This window comes from Phycodurus eques, chromosome 8 (assembly GCF_024500275.1).
Source record: "Phycodurus eques isolate BA_2022a chromosome 8, UOR_Pequ_1.1, whole genome shotgun sequence".
In the NCBI taxonomy this organism is placed as follows: Eukaryota; Metazoa; Chordata; class Actinopteri; order Syngnathiformes; family Syngnathidae; genus Phycodurus; species Phycodurus eques.
Window position 1 is genome coordinate 26592842 of NC_084532.1, and position 20258 is coordinate 26613099.

Consider the following 20258-nt stretch of genomic DNA (forward strand, 5'->3'; position numbering starts at 1 on the left):
TTAAATGTATTTTTGTTTGTTGTTGTCCCGCAACATTGCAATCTTGTCGTTGACTTTGCGCTGAGTCAAAATGTGTCAACATTCTTCACCGTTTTGATACGGCGGCAATCGGGACGAGCGGCTGTATTTCAGATGGCTCGTCTTCAGCGGGATTAATTGCCGACAAGTCCCCCGTGGTCCCGCAGTGCAATTACCTACTGACCCAAATCATTTGCTTGGCCGCCCCTGTGTGTGCACGTGCGTGCGTGTGTGAGCGTGTGTGTGTGTGTGTTGTGGCAATGTTACACTCGGGACTGAAGTCTTCACACAGCGTCCATACATCACGCAGGTGCGCCGCTTTATGTCCCCGTGTTAGCCGGCGTGTGTGATGTAAGGCAAACATTTATCACCGGAAAATGTTTCTTTATCCTATAAGTCATTCAATGAATAAAATATTTTCCTTCTTTACAAGTTTGATTGCGTGAATGCAGTGTATTAAAAGAAATAAACCTCAAAACTCGAGTTTGGAATGTTGCCATCGGCTTGAGACCCCTGCATACTTCTCCAGACCTCACTTCTGGATTAAACTGCTTCAGCTTGTTCTTTGGGTTTTTGCAGCATTTTTTCCACATCATTTTTGCATCATTTTTTGCAAAATGTACCAGACCTTGGTTCATTTAACTTTGTGTTTTGCTCTTTATTTTCTCAATAGTTACCCTATTTTTTACAATTGTGTTTGTGTTTTGCTCTTTATTTTCTCAATAGTTACCCTATTTTTTACAATTGAGGACTGTTAATGTTAAAAGGTCAAATGGATCCGCTTTAAAGTTGAAACAAAGTTCGAAAAAATATTGTTTTAAATGTAAAAAAAAAAATTATACTGCTACTTCTGTTGGCCACCTTTTATTTTATCCATCCATCCATTTTCTGTACCGCTTCTCCTCACTAGGGTCGCGGGCGTGCTGGAGCCGATCCCAGCTATCTTCGGCCGAGAGGCATGGTACATAGTGAACTGGTCCCCAGCCACTATTTATTATATGTTTTTACAATTATTTTCTAATTTGCAAACAGACCAACTGGTAAATTGAATCAAAAATAGACATGGTGGAAATTCAAACATAGATCATTGAGAGAAAATTGAGTGTCCATTTAGAAGTGGCTACTACATCTTGCAATCAATTCTCCTCACCCACAAGTTCTACTAGAACCTTTGGGGAATATCTGGCTGTGCAACCCCAAACAAATGTTTTTGTCATCCTTTTCATTTCAGGTCAGCAGTAATCACTTGCGTTCTTCACCCCGGCGCCAATTGTTCACGAACATTATGAAAAGGTCTATTGCTACAACAGTATCCAACATTTTCGATCAGTGTGAAGGCATCCATTATGGAAGAGTCGCTTGTCAATCTCGATTTGTTTCTTTTGTTTGCATTTGTAGCTTAATTCTGATTAACCTATATTAGATTCCGCAGAGGCCCAAAACAAAACAAACAAAAAGTCGTCTTAACCGAACGGAAACCATTTATTGGTGGTGCGTTTAAGAGCTTTAACACTGCGTTGTTAATGGGATCACAAGTGTGCGGCAGGTCACTGAACGCGTTAATAGCAGAAAGATCCCATACATTATGAAAAGGTCTATTGCTACAACAGTATCCAACATTTTAGAGCAGTGTGAAGGCATCCATTATGGAAGAGTCGCTTGTCAATCTCGTTTTGTTTCTTTTGTTTACATTTGTAGCTTAATTCTGATTAACCTATATTAGATTCCGCAGAGGCCCAAAACAAAACAAACAAAAAGTCGGCTTAACCGAATGGAAACCATTTATTGGTGGTGTGTTTAAGAGCTTTAGCACTGTGTTGTTAATGCTATCACAAGTGTGCGGCAGGTCACTGAACATGTTAATAGCAGAAAGATCCCATACATTAGATGTATGCCCTAATCTGGAAAATCCCTTTGACCCCTTTCAAGTAACTTTTTGTGTTACAGAGCAGGAAGATGTAAACAAACACGCTGTCCATTGTTGATTTCTGTTTTCTGAACTGTGTTTGGCTATTTACAGTACTGTACTAGAGAGAGACTTTTCTTATCAAATCTTCGTTGTCGTCAGAGTTCTTGATGAATACAGTGGACCCAGCGGTTGAGTCAGGGATTTACTGTTTTGTGTTATCTTCGGTGTTAGGTTAAGGTTACAGGTTAGGGATGGATTTGCTTAAGAAGTTAGGGTAGAATTACCAGTTAGGGCTAAAATGAGGGAAAAACACTAACAGCAAGTTGGACTAGATTCCGGTGTTATAGGTTAGAGTTACGTGTTCAGTTGGGTAAGGTTTTGCGTTAGGGCTAGGGTTAACATTTTTAACTGTCAAGATAAAGTATGCACTCTATACTATATAGTAAAACTAGATTAAAACATTCTATTGATGAATGACAAAGGTGTCATGCAAAACCAAGTTGCACTTCGCATTCTCACAACGGCTGTTAATAGTCGTGTAAAAAAAAAAAAAAAAGTTGAAAGTTGACACTGGAGTCTTACTGCTTTGAACGTGTTCACTTGAAGTAACTTCCTGTGAATGTTCTTCTCTTCATCCTCTAATAGTTTTACATAAAAGGCCAAGGCGTTTTATGTTTGGACTCCTCTTTTCTATTCAGTTTGTCATTGAAAGTGAAAGTGAGCTTTAGCTGCAACGAGGATATACAAAAGCTCATGGCAGGGTATGTTCATGGATCTATGAACAGTATTTTTCATTAGCTCTGCTCTACCATTTCCATCAGAACATTAGGACCCAATCAGGTTTGTCCACCGGCTGATGGAGCAAACCACCCTCCCCCCCCCAAAAACCAACAACAACAAACATCTTATTTACACTAGTTCACAAAAATAGAAGAAGAAGAAAGGCTTGAGAGAAGGATCATTGCTCTTCAAAATGAATTGTTCTTCAAGGCTCTTGGACAATCATCGCCTTTCAATACACAAGCGGAACAAATGATAGCCTTGCTTGTTTCAATACTTGACTGATAAATAAAAATGAATTGGAACATAACATGTGGATGAGCAATGAAAAACCTTGTACCGTACGTGAAATTAGTTTTTGAATTTTTGGTTAATAGCAAAAAAACAGTTACGACACAAATGGCTGGTTTCCCGTGAGAAAGTATATGAAACCTTTATTTTGATCTGCAAAGGACTGCGATGTAAGTGGATATATATATATTGGATATACAAAGTCAGTGAAGGGACATATTGCACTGCACTAGAATTGGAGCGAGTCGTATCGTACTGCACTGTGTCATATCACATGGTATCACATCGCAGTTGTGGTGAATAATATTGTATCGCACGATTGCAGTGTATTATATCGAATTGCATTGTAATTGTAGTGAATTGTATTGTATTTTGAGTAACTAATACCTGAATCATATTGTATCTTATCGTATCGTATAACCTATACATCAAATTAAAGTGAGTCATCGTATCGGATTGTAACTGAAATTAACCCTGTCACATCATAATTGGAATGAATTTTATCCTAATCTGTGTGAAGCGTATAGCGCTATAATTTGAGAGTATCGTTTTATACCGTAAACGAAGTGAATTCTATCACATCGTAATTGAAGTTAAGTGTATCGTATCACAATGTATTTGAGGTGAATTGTATCGCAACGTCATTGAAACCATCAACATCAGATTTTATTGTAATTGGAGTGAATCTTATCATTTTGGTGAATTGTGTCACATAAGAATTGGATTGAATCTAGTTCATAGCATTGTCATTAAAGTGAATCATATTATATCTTATATTGTTCTACAGTACATTTAATTGAGGTGAATCATATCCCGTTGTTATTGTATTGGAGTGAGTCATAGCATATCGCACCGCATCATATTGTAATTGGAAGGAATCACATCGGGAGTAGCTGTATACAGTATGCACTGTATCATATTATAATTGGAGTAATTTGAGTGTAGCATAATTTATCACATTATAAATGGAGTAAATCGCTTCATATCGGCATCAGCTGTATACGTACAGTATGGACCGTATAGCATCATAGCGTGAATCGTGTCGTAAATGAAATGAATCATATCCTAACTAGACTGAATGTTATTGTATTGTATCAGTGGTATCATATAGCGACAATCGTATTGTGATCTTTGTCAACTGTAACTCTTTGTAATTTGAGTCGTAATGCATCATAATTGGAGTGACACATATTGTACCGTAATTGACATAAATCGTATCACTTCGTAATTTGGTAATACATGCCAATGTGATTGGTTTTAGTAGTTTCGTATCTGGAGTAGCTGACACTGTCATTAATGTATCCTTAGTAACCTAACCAAAAAATATATATATATGATATTGGCACGTCGAAATTGGGCACGAAAAGTTTTTCTTTTTTTGTTTCTATTTTTGCTGCGCCCCTTGAAAAATAAACAAGCAAACACCACTGTTTTGATCTCTAACACGCGAACAAGCAAAAAGTTGAGAAAAGGTCTGGCTTGTCATAAAATTATACCTTCAAAAAACAAAACAAAAAAGCAAAGGAGGCGGCCTGGATCACATCCAAACTGGCGCCCACCAGTAATTACGATGCGAGTACAAAGAAGAAGAAGATGATGCGTGGCGTCCTAAAGGGAAAAAGGGGGGAGTGTAGGTGTATCAATTCCTTTTCCTTCCTTGCTTTCCTCGGCTGAGAAGTTCAGAAAAAAAGGAGACCCACCCACCCTCCCTCCCTCCTTCTACCATTTTAAAAGAAGAGAAAAAAAACAACAACTGTCACGTTGACTGACGCCCATCATCCGGAGCATCTGTGTTATATCCCACAGCCGCTACTGTTGTTCCCTATAGTATACGCTGACACCATCAATTTATGGGAACAAAAGGCTTCCTCAGCGAGAGCAATGCGCATCTTTTTGGGGGACCCTGGAGACAAAAAGAAAATACAAAAAAAATAAATAAGAAATCATGCCGCCCCCACTTTTACCTGCATCCAAAGAGAATGTAGGACATTCCCTACGCCAGAAATAGAAATTTCACTCACAATTATCATTTCCAATTTATCCCCTGCAGTCATAAGTTGCTGTTTAACTTTGTTTGCGTTGCACTTTAATACTAACTTGGCTAAGAAAAAGTGCCGAGTCGAACCTGCAAGGCAAACTTTCGCCACCTGAGATTGGATAACGCCCACGAACAAACGACATGTATTTTTTTTTATATGTTACGTTGTTCCCCAGCTAGTTATTGAGTGTGCATTGTGTTGTTTCTTGCAGGTGCCGCATTGTGTCACAGCTGCCATTGCATTGTGTTAAACGTTTCGGTGAGTATTTTTTTTCCCCCTTCTTTTGATTACAATCTCAATTTAGAAATTTTCTTGGTGAATCTGAAAATAAAGACCTTATTAGGGCAATAATAAAGGTAATAAAAACCAACTTTGCTCAAATTTTAAAGGGAGATGTGAAAAATAAGTTCAAAGGTGAGATGTCTTTCACCCGCACAATTTAACACTCTTCCCCACTGTCTTATTTGTTCACAGGCTGTGGGCATATTGAACATTTTGTTAGCCATATAACATAATTGCCCAAGCCATTTTTGAAAGTTTTCAGAAAACAAGAAAAAACATAAATTCAACAAATGTAAAGTGTCCATTTGCCTCTTTTCATCATTTGTTAATGTCTTGGACCTGGATAACTGAGAATCTGCAGTTATAAAGGAATGTCTTTTTTTAATTTATAAATGGATTAACCATTAGAATATGCTGTTGGATACAGTAGTATCCTGATACTTAAGAAAATGAGTCACGATGCGTCATGGTATCCACGTAACTAAATCGGAGGGAAAACTTGAAGAAACACTTGTTAATAAAAACAAGGTCATGACAATCGACTCCACTCTTGGCAGCGTTGTAATTTGGGGTGGGAATTACGATATTTTGCCAACGATAATAATATGCTACAGCGATCAAGTGAAGAAAATGAGCTACAATATTTTACGGAAGTGTAACGGACAAAGCTTTCCAAAATACTAAAAAAAAAAAAAAAAAAAATAATAAAAAAAAAGTCGTGCCGATTGGCTCCATTCTGTGTTGTGAATCGGGGTAGGAATCCCATTTTTCGCGAGACAATGTCTTGACAACCATAGCGGTCGTATCATGACAGAGGGATTCCGCGATAATCACTTGATTGTTTTGCAATTTCAGCTGGATGTATCACAATATCTATGTTGATGAAACAGGGAAACGGTTTAATTGAACAAAGTACCGACGATCGTCTAACTCACGATTTATTATCATCACAATATTTTGCCAATATTTTGCCAACTATTTTGCCAATATCGTGATACAGCCTTTATGCGATGATTGATTATAGATTGGAAGAAATTTGTCCAAACTAAAAAAAAGTCACAACAATTGGCTCCATCCTTGTTGGTGTGGTAACTTGAGATATTCACTGTACAATGTCACGATATTTTTGGCACCGATAATAACACGATACAGCGATTATTTGACAATATATTTATTTCAGAAGAAAATCAGCTATGATACGTGATGGTAAGTGAAATGGGAAAAAAACAGTAAAGTGGGAAAAACTTGCAGAAACACTTTCTTAAGGTTTATTAAAACAAAGTAAAGCCCTTGGACAATATCAATATCAGTTGTTGCTACCCCATGGCGGAGGTCTCCGTAGGGGGAGGTCTCCATGCTTTCTAATCCACAGATTATAATTTTTTTTAAATACAAAACATTTAACATAATAAGTGGTTATTTTATCCATCCATCCATTTTTCCGTAGCGGCTATCCTTATTCATTTCCTTTTATTTTTCACCCGTCGAAAAGTTTGCTAATGTTTTTATTTAATCCCATTTATCTCCTTGACGTAGGTAGCAAAATTAGTTTACCCCAATCTTATGTGCGGAATTGTACCAAACATGTTTTTGCCGCACCATGTTCAAGGGTAAACGTAGCTAATCGAATTAGCTGACGTCAGCGCAAGGGCCAGCGGCTTCTCTCAATGACATCGATAAAGCATGATCATCATACATTGCTGCTAATGTTGTTAGCTTCGTCGACCTAGTATATACCATGTGTTTTCCTTTAGCCGTACTTTCGACATAGCTTCCTTGTTTGCTTCGTGAACAGCCTTGTCAAAAACTTTCCTGGGACTGAATGATTTAGCGTCATGATATATTTTCTTTGAAATAAAGACGCAGGCGCTAAGGATGTTACTTCTCCAATAAATTGGAGCGCCACCATTAGTCTTATCAACACGCGACAACACAACACAATACTCTACAGCCTGTCGGCCGTTCAAAGATAACTATTAAATAGGATTAATTAATGTACCTAATGCTGCCTTAATATGCGCTAACAGCTGCAACCTGTTTGATTTCTGTTTCATGGATTGCTTTTTGTCTAAATGAATGAATGTAAACACAATTAATCCGTTCCAGTGCCCAAAAAAAAAATAATTGTAACCGATTTCTCTAAAGGCCACTATAGGGCCTGAAATGGCCAAAAAGCATTTTGCCAAAGCACTCCAAAATAAAAGTTGAGATAGTGAGTTCTCCTTTATTTTCTTAAAGTAAAAAAAAAAAAAAAAAAGAAACATTCAAAATGTTATTATAATCAGAATCATCTGATTAATACTGTCACCATTACCACATTTGAGGGTGCTAGTTGCAGAAAGGAGCTTTAAAAGACAACAAATTGTCCTTGAAATCTCCTATCAACTCCATGGAAATTAAACACACTGTGTTTTTTATGTGCATACAAGCATTACTCTGTTTATTTTATATATATATTTTTATATTTTTTGAAGAACAGATGGCCAGCTACTCGTTGAACAGGTGCTTCCAGAGTGATTCCTTATCCTTCTAGTAATAACATACCAGTGCGCTTTGTGTTAATGTATTGTACTACAACACAATATGAAAAAAGGACACAACTGAAATGACGTTTCTCCTTTATAACATTTGTTTATACATGTCGTGGGTGTAGTACAACGTGATGTATATTTTATGTCATATTTTGGAGGGTTTGGTGACATTTAAGGGGCATGATTTTTTCATTGTCATCTATTATTCACAGCATCTCTTCTCTTTCTCTTTTTTTTGGCCTTCACTAACTTTTCAACCTTTGATATGCTGTGATGATCATTTTTTTGCACTGTATACAGGGAAAAAACTCCCACAGGAAATCATCGAAATGGAATTAACCAGTTGCATGGTCATAGATCAAATGAAATACAGTAATCTGCTCCAGGGTCATGAAAAAAAATGAAATGAGTCTGATATATTTACAGAAAAATGTTTAAAAAAAATAACCTGTCAACATTTCAGTGTTTCCGAAATTATTTCTTTCCAATACGAAATAATGAAAATTTAAATTGTAGCAGGGTTGATTTTTTTCATTTTCTTTAAAACATCCAAATTATTATGATAAACAAAATATGAAGGTAGAAGTTCTTTGTTTCCAATTTATAAAAACTTGTTTTCCTATACAAAATAATGGGAATGGTAATAATTTATGTACTGTTTTAAATTTTTATAGAGATAAATTGGGTTTAATGGAAATGGAAATGGTATCTTACAGCACCATAAAAATAGTATGTTCAAAAATCACAAATCTAAATAATAGCTTGAATGGTCATTTAAAATTAGTATGGAAAATATTTTTAAAAATCCCCTAAAAAATCAAAACAATCTTTTCAAGGTCATTTTTAAAAATTTACAATAAGTATAATAATCACAAAAAAAGAATAGAAAAATTGTCAGTCCATTTAAATTTGGTGTTAAATTTACACTAACACAACAAAAAGAAAATCGCATTTTCAGGGTTAGCATTGTATGTTTTAAATCTTAAAATTAGTAAGGCAAATTCTGAAAATAAAATTAAAAAATTCAGTAAATAAAATGAAAAAGAAAAACAATCTAGCATTATGTAAAATCAAGAGCATTTCGAAATGGGCTCTTTGCTTCATTGTATATATATATAATATAAAAATGTTTTTTCTCCCCCTCCCTTTATTTCACACGCTTTGATAACCAACAATGTTCCTACTTGAAAATACCGCTGCACCTCTTTTTGTAAAAAAGCTGAAGAGAAAATGTGTGCAATTATGTCGTTAGGGCTAAACATAGTCGACTGTCATTGCATTCACTTCGCACTCGCTGACCCAGTCAAGTAAAAACGAAAAAAAAAAAAAACACGTTAGAAAAAGGGTTACGCAAGTGGCTGCGAATTACATATGACATCCACGGTAATAACGAGCTCCATTCTGAGCTTTAATGTGTTAAAAATATCCTGAGGAGCGTCTCCACATTCCTGCGGTTCCTCCATTGGAGGGGGAAAAAAAGAAAAAAAACATGCCAGCGATGGATGTTTGTTGGTTTCGCCTCCTTGCATTCTTGACACTGAATCGGGGGCCAGAATTTCTTCAAGCAGTCTTCCAAACCCCGGGATGAGTCGCCAGGCCGGCTGCCAATGTGAATTTCAAGAACTCCGTTTAGGATATTTAAACGTTTGAGATTGATGGACGGCCTTGTTTGTTGACTTGCGTTGTGAATGTAGTGCTTTTGGAATTGTGTGATTGCTGCCGGCTTTGCTGGGTAGACGCCTTTTCATAGATGTACTCTTAAGTCCCGCTTTCATTCACGCTCGTCCTCGCATTCTCGTTTTAATTTTCTCCTACCTGTGAATTTACGCTTATGTTCAGAGTTACGGCTCTGAAATCTCACCCCAAAAATGTTTTTGACGACATGTAAAGAAATGTGTCACTGTGGAAGCTTTAAATTCAAATATACCTGAACTTGCCTAGAAGATTAAATTTTAATAAAATTTCTCAAAAGATGCTTCAAACGTTTTTTGCGGACCTCTGTTACGTGTCGCACAAAACCACCGCATATTTTGTAAATCTCATGAGTCCTCTGCAAATTTTGCAAAATGTCTGTAAATCCAGCGAGACATCTCTTCAAATCTTGTATAAAAGCTGCAAATTCTACTAGACCTCTGTAAATATCGCAAAGATTCTGCATTTCTTGCAAGAGCGCTGCAAATCTCCAAAAAATCTCTCTGGACCTCAGCAAATATCATGAAAGTTCTGCGAATCCTGTGAGGCCTCTGTAAATCCTGTTAGTCCTCTGAAAATATTGTAGAACGGCTGCAAACGCTGCAAGGCTGCTAGAAAGCTCTACCTGTACAACATCTACAAATCTCACAAAACCCCTGGAGCGTCTAAAAATCCCACAAGACGTCTTCAAATCCTGCAAGACCTCTGAAAATTTTGCGAAACATCTAAATCCCACGAGACCTGCAAATACTGCGAGACGTCTGCAGAAATTTCTGAGACATCTGTAAATCTAATAAAGACCTCTGTAATTTTGATAAATCTCGCACAATGTCTGTAAATCCAGCGAGGTGTCTTTAAAATCCTGCAAGACATCTGCAATTCTCTCAAAACGTCTCTAAATCTGGTGGGACCTCTGCCAGTACTACTAGACTTGTGCAAATTTCCCTAAACATCCCTAAATACCTTGTCTAACCTTTGGAAACCCTGCAACATGTCTGTAAATCCCGCAAGACTACTTCTACAAATCCAGTGACATTTTGATAAACCTTGCGCATTCCCTACAAATCTTGCAAAATTTCCAAAACGTCAGCAAATCCTGCGAGACCTCTGCAAATATCATGAAACCTCTGTGAATCTTGTGAAATGTTTGCAAATCCCACATTTTCTGCAAATCTGGCATAAACTCTGCAAATCCCACATATATCAATACATTTGAGCTCAGTGAGCATCTCTAAGGATTAACTCCACAAGTTTACCTGAACCACAATCAGGCACAATGTCATGCAAAACCTCTACAAATCTCGTAAAACCTGTACGAATACCCTTAGACTTTGACATAAAGTCTTTCAAGAGACTTCAACTGTGTGCACGTAATTGTCACTTCAATGACACTTAAAAATGTTAAAATGTCACTTCAAACACTGCCTGTTGCGTCAGTCAATTTAGATTCTATCCATCCATTTTCTATAGGGCTTATCCTCATTAGGATTTGCGGGTAAGCAGGAGCCTCTCTTTGCTGATTTTGGGAGAGAGGCGGTGTCCACCCCGGACTGGTCATCAGTCAATCGCACGGCAAATACAAGTACAGTGTATGTAAAATGTGGGAGGAAACCAGAGCACCTTGAAAACACTCATGCAAGTACAGGAACCCAGATTTGAACCGGTAACCCGAAACAAAAGGAATAATGAACATTTGCAACCAGCTACGACTGTTAGCGTGTCTCCAATTGTGGAAATACATTCTATAGACTTGCTGCCGAGTCAGATAACATGGTTAGCTAGCTTGGCTAACATCAGCTCGTTTCTGCTCTCACGTTACTTCACGTAGTGAAGATAAGCTTTTGCCTTTGGGTAATTCAGGAAAATATAATGGGTAGCTTGCTAGCTATAGTCATCTCTACAGCATGTTATCCCTTGAGGCATCAAAAGAGTATGTCTCTACCATTAATCTGAGGAATAGAAAAGTCAATTAACTGGCCATGGTCATGTTAACCATGTCTGAATTCCCACCACATCTATTTTTGAATCAACTTATCTGTTGACATGTAATATATGGCTGGTGTTGGATCTCACATTCAAGATTCTTACCTCATGGAACATCTTCTTTTCAACTGACATTTCACACATTAACACTAAGGTAGTAGAAAAGAAGGCTAAAATGATCATTCAAGCCATGGAGATGGTTTTCTCAATCGCTCTGCCTTGGTCAAATGACATGGAAGTGTTTGTTCACGAGTTGTCTTTTTTTTGTCTTTTTGTATCTGTGACATCATGGTGAAAAGGCGTATGGGAACAAATGTTTGGAATTCCGAACAAATCAGGCATTTCAGACTCCATTGTGTTGGACTTTAGAAATTCCACTGTACAGTCAACTGTGACATCATCATTTCAGCATGTCACAGTCGTGAAAAAGTCCACGACGAGACGAGACGGCACGAGGTGGTCCAGAGCGACTGTCACTAATGAATGTGCTGCTATTTGCTCGTTACACGTCGCCTCTGGTGTTTTCACATTCACCAGCGTCTGTTTAACAAAGCGTCCTGATTGCTCTGTTGCCGGCACCGTGTGGGATTTGGCGCCTCATTAGCATCATATTTGGCACATTTGGGATGAGTGAGGCTGGCGGTGTCGTACCGCACTGTCACAGGGGTAATCATCATGTTGATTTTATGTTTACTCTTTAGATCTATTTGGATTATTCAGCGTATAATCTGGAGATAAAAAAAGTGAATTTGGTTTTGAACTCATTCCTGTTCAAAAGGATAAAGCCTGGCGTGATCACTGGAGTTGAAAAAGGCCGCGCTAAAGCACGTCACGATGCTGGATGCTCTGTTCTCGTTTTCCTGACCTGATTTGTTTTCTGTGTTATAAAAACTTATTGATTTCTGATCCGTCACAAAGCCATCACTAGGAAATGCAAATTGGCCAATCACTGCGCAGAACAGAACAAATCTTTTTATTTTTATTTTTTTTTTTAAATCGTTGTGGATATATTTTTACTCTTTTAATGTCCCTGTTCAGTGACAATAATCTCTTCTAAATTCGATACACCACAAAGAAGAAATTTGTTCAAAACCCTGCCAAATTTGAACAATTTGAAAAAATTGGCAAGGATATAAAATGAGCCTTCAAAATCGTGAAAAATCAAGCCATTTTTTCAGCTCTCAAACACTGGGCGTGTGTGCTGAATGCACTGAAAACACGCCCCGCACAACTGTCAATCAAATAACAATACCACGACGTGGAAAAATGGATGCTACTTCGTCTAGCATCTTTCTTATACCTACAAGTAAGTACATGTTTGCGCAAAATATTTCCACTTAAAGCCTCCGGTGGCTGGACTATATCCCACTGTGTTGTCGCAGGGCTTTTCCGTGCCACAACAACGAGGCACTCGCTCTAAAGCAGCCATGGTAGTGTAAAGCCCCTTTCCAGATGCTGGTTGTCACATCAGAATTTTAAAAATAGTTTTTACTTCCCTCCTTCGCCTTATCTGCGTGACTACTTGCGGCAGACAATGAGGCGCTCAGAAGCGACCAGGCCAGCCCGAAGCCCCGATCCGCATGCTAGCTGTCAAATCGAACTTATAACTTATGTCTTCGTTACATGCACACACTGACGGCCAACAGCAAGGCGCTCTATCCCAAGGGAAGATGTGTTTTCGTGGCATCGCAATTGCGCCATATAATTGCTGATGCAAACGAAGGTACTCATGTTCTTATACTTAACATACTATACATAAAGCTATGCTTTCATCCGCAAAGTAATTTGAATCCCTCCTGAGGTCATTATCGTATGATTTCCCCCCCCCCACACACTCTAATATAAGCTAGTACTTGTATTAGTGGTAAAATAACGTTATGCTATTATTAGCTCAAAATCCTTACATTGTTACTAACATGAGGCTAGCAGCAGTTCCCTTGTTTGTATAAAGCCTTCTTATTTTTGTGTTGTTTTGCAATCTCAACTAGAGAACTGTTGATGATCTGTGACTTGTACGCTAGGGTAGCTACACGGTTTGTTTTGCTTTGCATCATTTCCTTGTCGCTTTGATACATTGGATGTGAACTTCAAGCGCAATGACATGTTTTTGCGCAGAGGATCAGGGGCTGTTTTGAGCTGGGAGCGGAGCGCGGGATAAAGCCCGAGCCGAAACGCTATCATCCTCTTCCTCCTCCTTGCCGAGGAAAGTGAGGAGGCGCGTAAAAAGGGGTAAATAAGATGCACTTAAGGATGGACAGATGCGATTAAGATAGGCTGTGGTGATTAAGAGGCTGATATAGATACCGCTTGGATAAACAGCCTGAGCTGTGAGTCAATTAAAGTCCAAAGCTGCCCAAAAACAACTCGTTTAACTTTTCAATTAATCTCCTTTGGGCGGGGGGGTGAGTGAGAATGCTGCGGAGTGAGCAGTGACGAGCCAAACAGCTGGACGCTCCCAACCGAAGGCCAAAAACAATGACCCCAACCTCCAGATGCTTTCAGGCAAACAAGATTTTTATAGCACTTTGTTGTATTTTTTGGCCCCAAAACCTCTTTCACACAGAGATGCCACACTATCGCTGCATCAGAACAAGAAGTCGCCTTTGCATTTTACATAAAACCCACCAAACCCGCCGGATATTACCGCAACTGTGTGCATTTTCACACAGACATACTGCAAAATTGCAGTTGCTTCACCATATTTTATAGTTTGTGAACACATATTGTATGTCAGCCTTTTCTGTTAAAGCACAGCTGCAGACGGGGTTGTTTGTAGCATTTTGGTTTAGCAACGCCAACTGATGTCATATTGTTTGAGGGTCAGATTAATCCAGACTAAACCTTGTGTCGGGCCTGCAGCGATCGACATCTCAGCGAGTGCTCACCTTCTGTGGATTAAAAAAAAAAAAGTCCACATTTCAACATCCGTCATGGCACAAAACAAAACAGCCTAGTAAGAAACCACAGACAGCTGGTGGTTCATGCAAAGGTTAGCTCAAGTATTCAGGTGGGTTTAATAGTGATGCAATGTAATCTCTGCTACAATACAGTACACTGATGAAACAAATCTAATAAAAAGACTTTTTTTTTTTTTACCCCTTCGTTTGCCCTCCAAAATCAGATGCTTGTGAAGTTAAAAAAAAAAAAAAAAAAAAAAAAAAAACTCGTGCTGAGCTTAGCTGCATGCTATTGTGTGCAAAAGGCAGTATGAGGAAACCTTGGCGCACTGTGACATGATGGAGGTTTTTTTCAGGGGGCCTAGAGCTGCTCATTTTTATGTGTTGGCCGTATTCCTCTTCTGTCTCAGAGAAGGGTTGGAGAAATCGGCCATGCGGCTGCCAACTTTCCCAAGAACAAGTTCAAGTATGCAGTAATAAGTACAGACAAGCGGATAAATCAAACTTGGCCGTTTTCATCAAGCGACATTGCAATAACGTGGACACTATTGCTATGCGGAAGATAAAGAGGCTCTTAAAGTCATCTGGAAACAAAGTGCTGCTGATGTGTGGCAGCTATTCTGTCTCCATTTGTTTGTCTTCTACAGTTTGTGTTTTCTAATTTCTCTGTTCGTTTGTCTTGTATGGTTCGTCGTCAATTTATCGATTGCATTTTCTTCTTTCTAAATTTGTCTTCACTAGTTCTTTCCCTAGTTGTCTTCTACAGTTTGAGTCTTTCTCTGTTTTGTCTGTCACTGTTCGCGTGTCAGTTTTCTCTGGTTTGCGTCTTCTCTCTCCATTTGCCTTTCCTGGTTTCTGTCTCCTTTCATCCGGTTGGTTTCTTTTACGCGCCGCGGCGATATCTTTTTTTCTACGGTTTTCGTCTTCCTTCTCAGTTTGTTTGACTTCTGCGGTTCATTTCATCTTCTTCCCTTGATTGTCTTCTACGGTCCACGTTTACTTGTTCTAAATACGTTTGTTTTCTGCTAATGTTCGCGTCTTCTTTCGCAGTCTATTTTCCATGGTTTGCGTTTTCTTCGTTTGTCCTCTCTGGTTGATGTCTTCTTCATTTGTCTTCCACTGTTTGCATGGTGGTCTTTCTCCGTTTGTCTTCTATGCTCTGCATTTTCTTCTGTCTCCATTTGTCTTCTATGGTTTCTGATGTCATCTTGGTTTGTCCTTTATTTGAGTAGTTTCCTGTCTCCAGTGATATTCTATGGTTCGCTTCCTCTTAGTTTGTTTGCTGTCTTCTATGGTTTGTATTTTCGACGGAGAACCACATGTTGTCTCCAGTTTGTCTTCTTTCTCCACTTGTCTTCCACAGTTCACGTCATCATCTTTCTCCGTTTGTCTTCTATGGTCTGTGTCTTTTTGTCATAGTTTGTCATCTTCTATGGTTTGCATTTTCTTTGTTTCTGTTTTTCGATACACAGTTTATGTACGGTTTGTGTCTTTCTCTGTTGTTTGTGTTCTATGCTTCGCATCATCTTCTAATGTGCAAAAGGCAGTAAGAGGAAACCTTGGCGAGCTGTGACATGATGGAAGTTTTTTTGCGGGGTCTAGGCTCATTATTGTGTGTTGGCTGTATTCTTCTTCAGACTCCGAGAAGGGCTGGAGAAATCGTCCATGTGACTGCCAACTCTCCTGCCTGTTTCCCAAGAACAAATTCACGTATGCGCCATTTTAAAGTCGTAATAAGTCAAGACCAATGGATAAATCAACCTCAGCCTTTCATCATTTGCCATTGAGATAACATGGACACTGTTGCTAGGTGGAAAATAAAGAGGCTCTTAGTCATCTCTAGACAAAGTGTTATTGACTAACGGCGGCTATGCGGCCTTGCCAGGGAGAAAGGGATTACATGCCCGAGCCAAAACTCTATACAAGTTTGAATAGATTGCATCGGCACCGGAAACAATACCTAAGCCATTGCTATCGCAAAACATTGGAGACTCTAATTGCCAGTGATAATAGTTTGTGTAGTTCAGCAAACTGTGGTGGCTTTTAAACAGCATATGGCTAGGAAGAAATCCAGAAATCCACACTAATCCGTCAGTCTTGTATAGTGTACTCACTATGGGGATTATACTGTATGTTTCCACTTTCCCCATGTTTATGTCCTTAGCTTTGCATTGAGCCGAGCACCCTTTCAGCAAATGTTGTTGTTGTTGAGCTGCATGAAAGTTGATGTATGTAGCATCTGGTCAGCGGGTGTAGTTATAAGAAAAACTTGTTTTCGACTACATTGGCTTGAACTGTTTGGCAATAAATAAACAGTAAAGCTCCTCCTCTGGAGATAACAAGCAAAGAAGGAGATTTTTGCGCAATATTTACAAATGTCAGGTGTGTAACGGTACGCCAGAAATCACAGTTTGATTTGGTACAGTTAGGTAAACAGGAACAGATTTAATGACATTAAGTCGGTAAGCTATTCAGAAATATAAAAAGCAAACTTCTTGCTGTAAATTTTCCGGTGAATGAAAGATTATTGAATAAACAAAATGTACACAGTAAAAAAAAAGCTGTGGTCTCCGCCTTCTAACGCTGTGGGCATGTCGGCTGAATGCATGAAACAACACACTGCTGAAAAATGGATGCTACTTTGTCTCGCAACTTTCTTCTGCTCACACATCCTCACTTGTCTGAAGCGCTAAATATATCTGCCTAAAGCCTCTGGGAGCTGGAATATATTCCACTGCGTCGTCGCAGGGCTTTCCACGCCGCGACAAGAGGTGCTAGCCATCAGCTAGTTTGCGAGCTAACCGATTAGTTTTTTTAAATATTTTTTTGGAAGAAAGTGGCGCTTTATTAGGCTTTCTTTTTACGAAATAACGGAAGGAGACGTTGAACAATTCTCAAATGAAGAAAATAATGTGCACAGTTTTTAGGTTTGTCTTCCACAGTTTTCATTTTCTTCCGTGTTTGTTGTCTTCGATGGGTCACACCTTTTTTCCCCCTTTCCTTTCTTCTATAATTCGAGTTGTCCTGCTTTTTTTTAGTCTTCTATAGTTCACGTCCTCTTTCTCTTTTTGTCTTTCTCAATGGTTCAGGTCTTCTTTTTCCTTTTGGTTTCTTTAACGGTTTGCACTTTTCTTCATTGTGTTCTATGGTTTGCATCATTTTTGTACATTGCTCGTCTTCTTTGGTTAGCATGTTTTTCTCTCAATTGCTTATCTTCTAGGGTTTGTGTCGTCTTTTTCCTCTGGTTTTCTTCTATTCTGTTTTCTTTCCGTTTTGTTTTTTGGTCCTTTTTCTCCATTTGTCTTCAGTGACTCCCACCTTATTCTCTCTGCTTTTGTTTGCTATTGCAGAGAAGCCGAAAGACAACTACAATACTACTCTTAAACGCAAAATATGGTAAGACTTTAAACGGTAATAATAACAATCTGAAATTTCATCCTGCTTCATTGGTAGTTTTATCCCTACTGCATTTACTTTCCTAAAGCAGTACACTGTGCTTTGATCCACATTTGTGTGTTCAACTTGTATTGCTTGAAGGCCTCATTGGTTGGTCTCTGCGTTCCCAAATGTCAGTCGGCTGCTTTTTGTTTTTTTTTTAATTTTCAATTTTTTGCCGCAAGAGGTCTGAAAATTGTTGTGTTAATCCGGAGATGACAGCGGTGACAATGATGGGACATTATTCAAACATTGCCAGTGGGTATGTGTGTTAAGGCGGGGCGGGGTGGGCTGGGTTGGGGGGGGGTTAGAAGAGGGCAAATAAGCAAATCAGCATTTTGGCTTCAGAAGAGGATTCTGGCAAAGTCAAAAAACTTACAGCCTATCTGGAAGGGAGCAACATTGCCTTGAATTGATTAAACGTCACATCAAACCAGCGTTAATTGCTCTCATTTGACAGGCATTGTGTTGTCCTGGAGCTTGTTATTAGCACTACCGTCTGACTATTATTTTTCTACCTACCTGGATGCTAACAAACAACAATTCAGCCCTGAAGTTGCTTTAACTGAGCAACATTACATTTCTTCAACATGTTTGTAGTGAGTAGCCGCAGAGAAAAAGTTTCAAAGGCATACCTGAAAAAAATAAAACAAAAAAACTGCAATACCGTATGTCAATAATTGCATAACTACTATATGATAATATGGTCACTCTCCCAAATGTGTATTGTTTGTTCTATAAATAAAAAGACCAGACAAAATGTTCCTTTGCGTTCTACTCTCGATTGATAAGAGACTGTCCGGTATTTTTCTGTTGTAAATACTTGGGCATACTGATAGAATTTTAGATCACATGTATCTTGTCTTGTGAAAAGACTGAGGCTAAAACTGGGTTTTTATTTTAGAAGCAAGTTGTTTTTGTTTTAATGTAAAAAAGCGGCAACATTTTTACCCGTTTTAGATTACGGTGAGTTGTTGTACATGCACTGTATGCCTCTGCACAGTGTCTCCATCTGGTTGATGCTGTCTACTATTCATCTTTGAGCCTCATTACAAATTGTCACGCTCGGTCTCACCGTTGTGAGTTGTACTCTCGGGTTGGATGGCCTGCGTTGGGGATCTGTAGGCTCACTGGTACACCTTTATTTATAAGCCAATTCTTGGTCTGCTTCTCACCTATCTGAGTGTTTTTGTCGGGCAGAAAAATACCGGACAGTATTTGTTGTGTTCTCAGGACCTCCTTACACCCTCTGTTCCAAAGGCTAGGATAGAAATTGGGAGAGGGCTTTTGGGTGCTCTGCACCAACAGCCTGGAATTTATTGCAGAATGACGTAAAAATCAAGGAACTGGTGTGCTTTAAATGTTTTTAAATCCATGATGAAATAATTGGAAGCAGTTTCTATTGAATGTCCATGTTTTAGCTCAACTGCTTGAACAATGGATTTGTAGGTATTACCCATAGATTGTTGTTGAGCTGCATGTTCAAATCCAAAATGTTTGGTTAATTTGTACTGTGCCTTTCCTTGTATGTCTGGAACTTCTTTGTCTTTTTTTGCTGCTGCCCGTCTTGGCTAGCTGTCTCTTGAAAAAGAGGGTTTCCATCTCAATGAGACAAACATGGTGAAATAAAGGTCAAAATTTTGAGCCTAGACTTTTTTTTTTTTTTTTTTTCTAACCTTCAGTGCTGCAAATTTTGAGATACCTTACTGATTTTCTTTGTTCCTGTGAAAATAAAGTTATATTCTAATGTATTCTAGTCTATTCTGTTTGCGAATTGTGAGATGCCTGATTTTCATTGTTCCTGTGACAGTGACACTAAAGTTTTACTGTGTTCTATTCTGTTCTGTTCAGGTTTGCTGACTCACCGTTAAATGTAAAACTCCACACTTTTGACAGTTCAGCCCCCTGTTGCCAGGTTAACTTTGCAACATGAAATTAGGTAGGGATGTCTATCATGAGTAGACCCACAAAAAAGTCCCAAGAAACCATGTCAGAAAAGACACATGAAGTCTGCCATTTTGGTTTGAAATGTTTTTTTTAAACGTCATTTTGGCCATATCCACGGGTCCTGAAGTTTGCTGACTCATCATGAAATAGCAATCTGTAATAACGCCACCGCTTTGAGAATTCAGCCCGTGGAACTGGTTTAACGTGGCAGCATGAAATTTGGTCGGGATGTCAATCATGAGTATAGCCACCAAAAAGTCTCAAGAATTTATGCCCAAAAAGACACAGGAGGTTTACTATTTTCTATTGAAGTGGCCATTTTCAGATGACTTTGACCATTTCCTTAAAAAAACAAACCTGTCTGAGAAAATCTGTCCGATTGCCACCAGATTTAAACCATCTATACTAGACGGATGGGAAAAGCTAAATTACGATTTTTTGGTTTTGTTTTGTT

General features: G+C 38.6%; 1 protein-coding gene across 9 annotated transcripts in view; it reads left to right on the forward strand.

Moving 5' to 3' along the window:
• lpp (LIM domain containing preferred translocation partner in lipoma) overlaps window positions 1–20258 on the forward strand; it is a 140588-nt gene that overhangs the window by 18244 nt on the left and 102086 nt on the right. For 4 of the 9 annotated variants that reach the window (XM_061683396.1, XM_061683402.1, XM_061683398.1 and 1 more), the window contains exons 2-3: window positions 5249–5295; window positions 17773–17818. The gene's annotated coding sequence lies outside the window, so the exon portion shown is untranslated. Of the gene's footprint in view, window positions 1–5248; window positions 5296–16094; window positions 16133–17772; window positions 17819–20258 lie in introns of those variants that run through there. The other 5 variants (XM_061683394.1, XM_061683397.1, XM_061683399.1 and 2 more) reach the window with 2 other exon arrangements.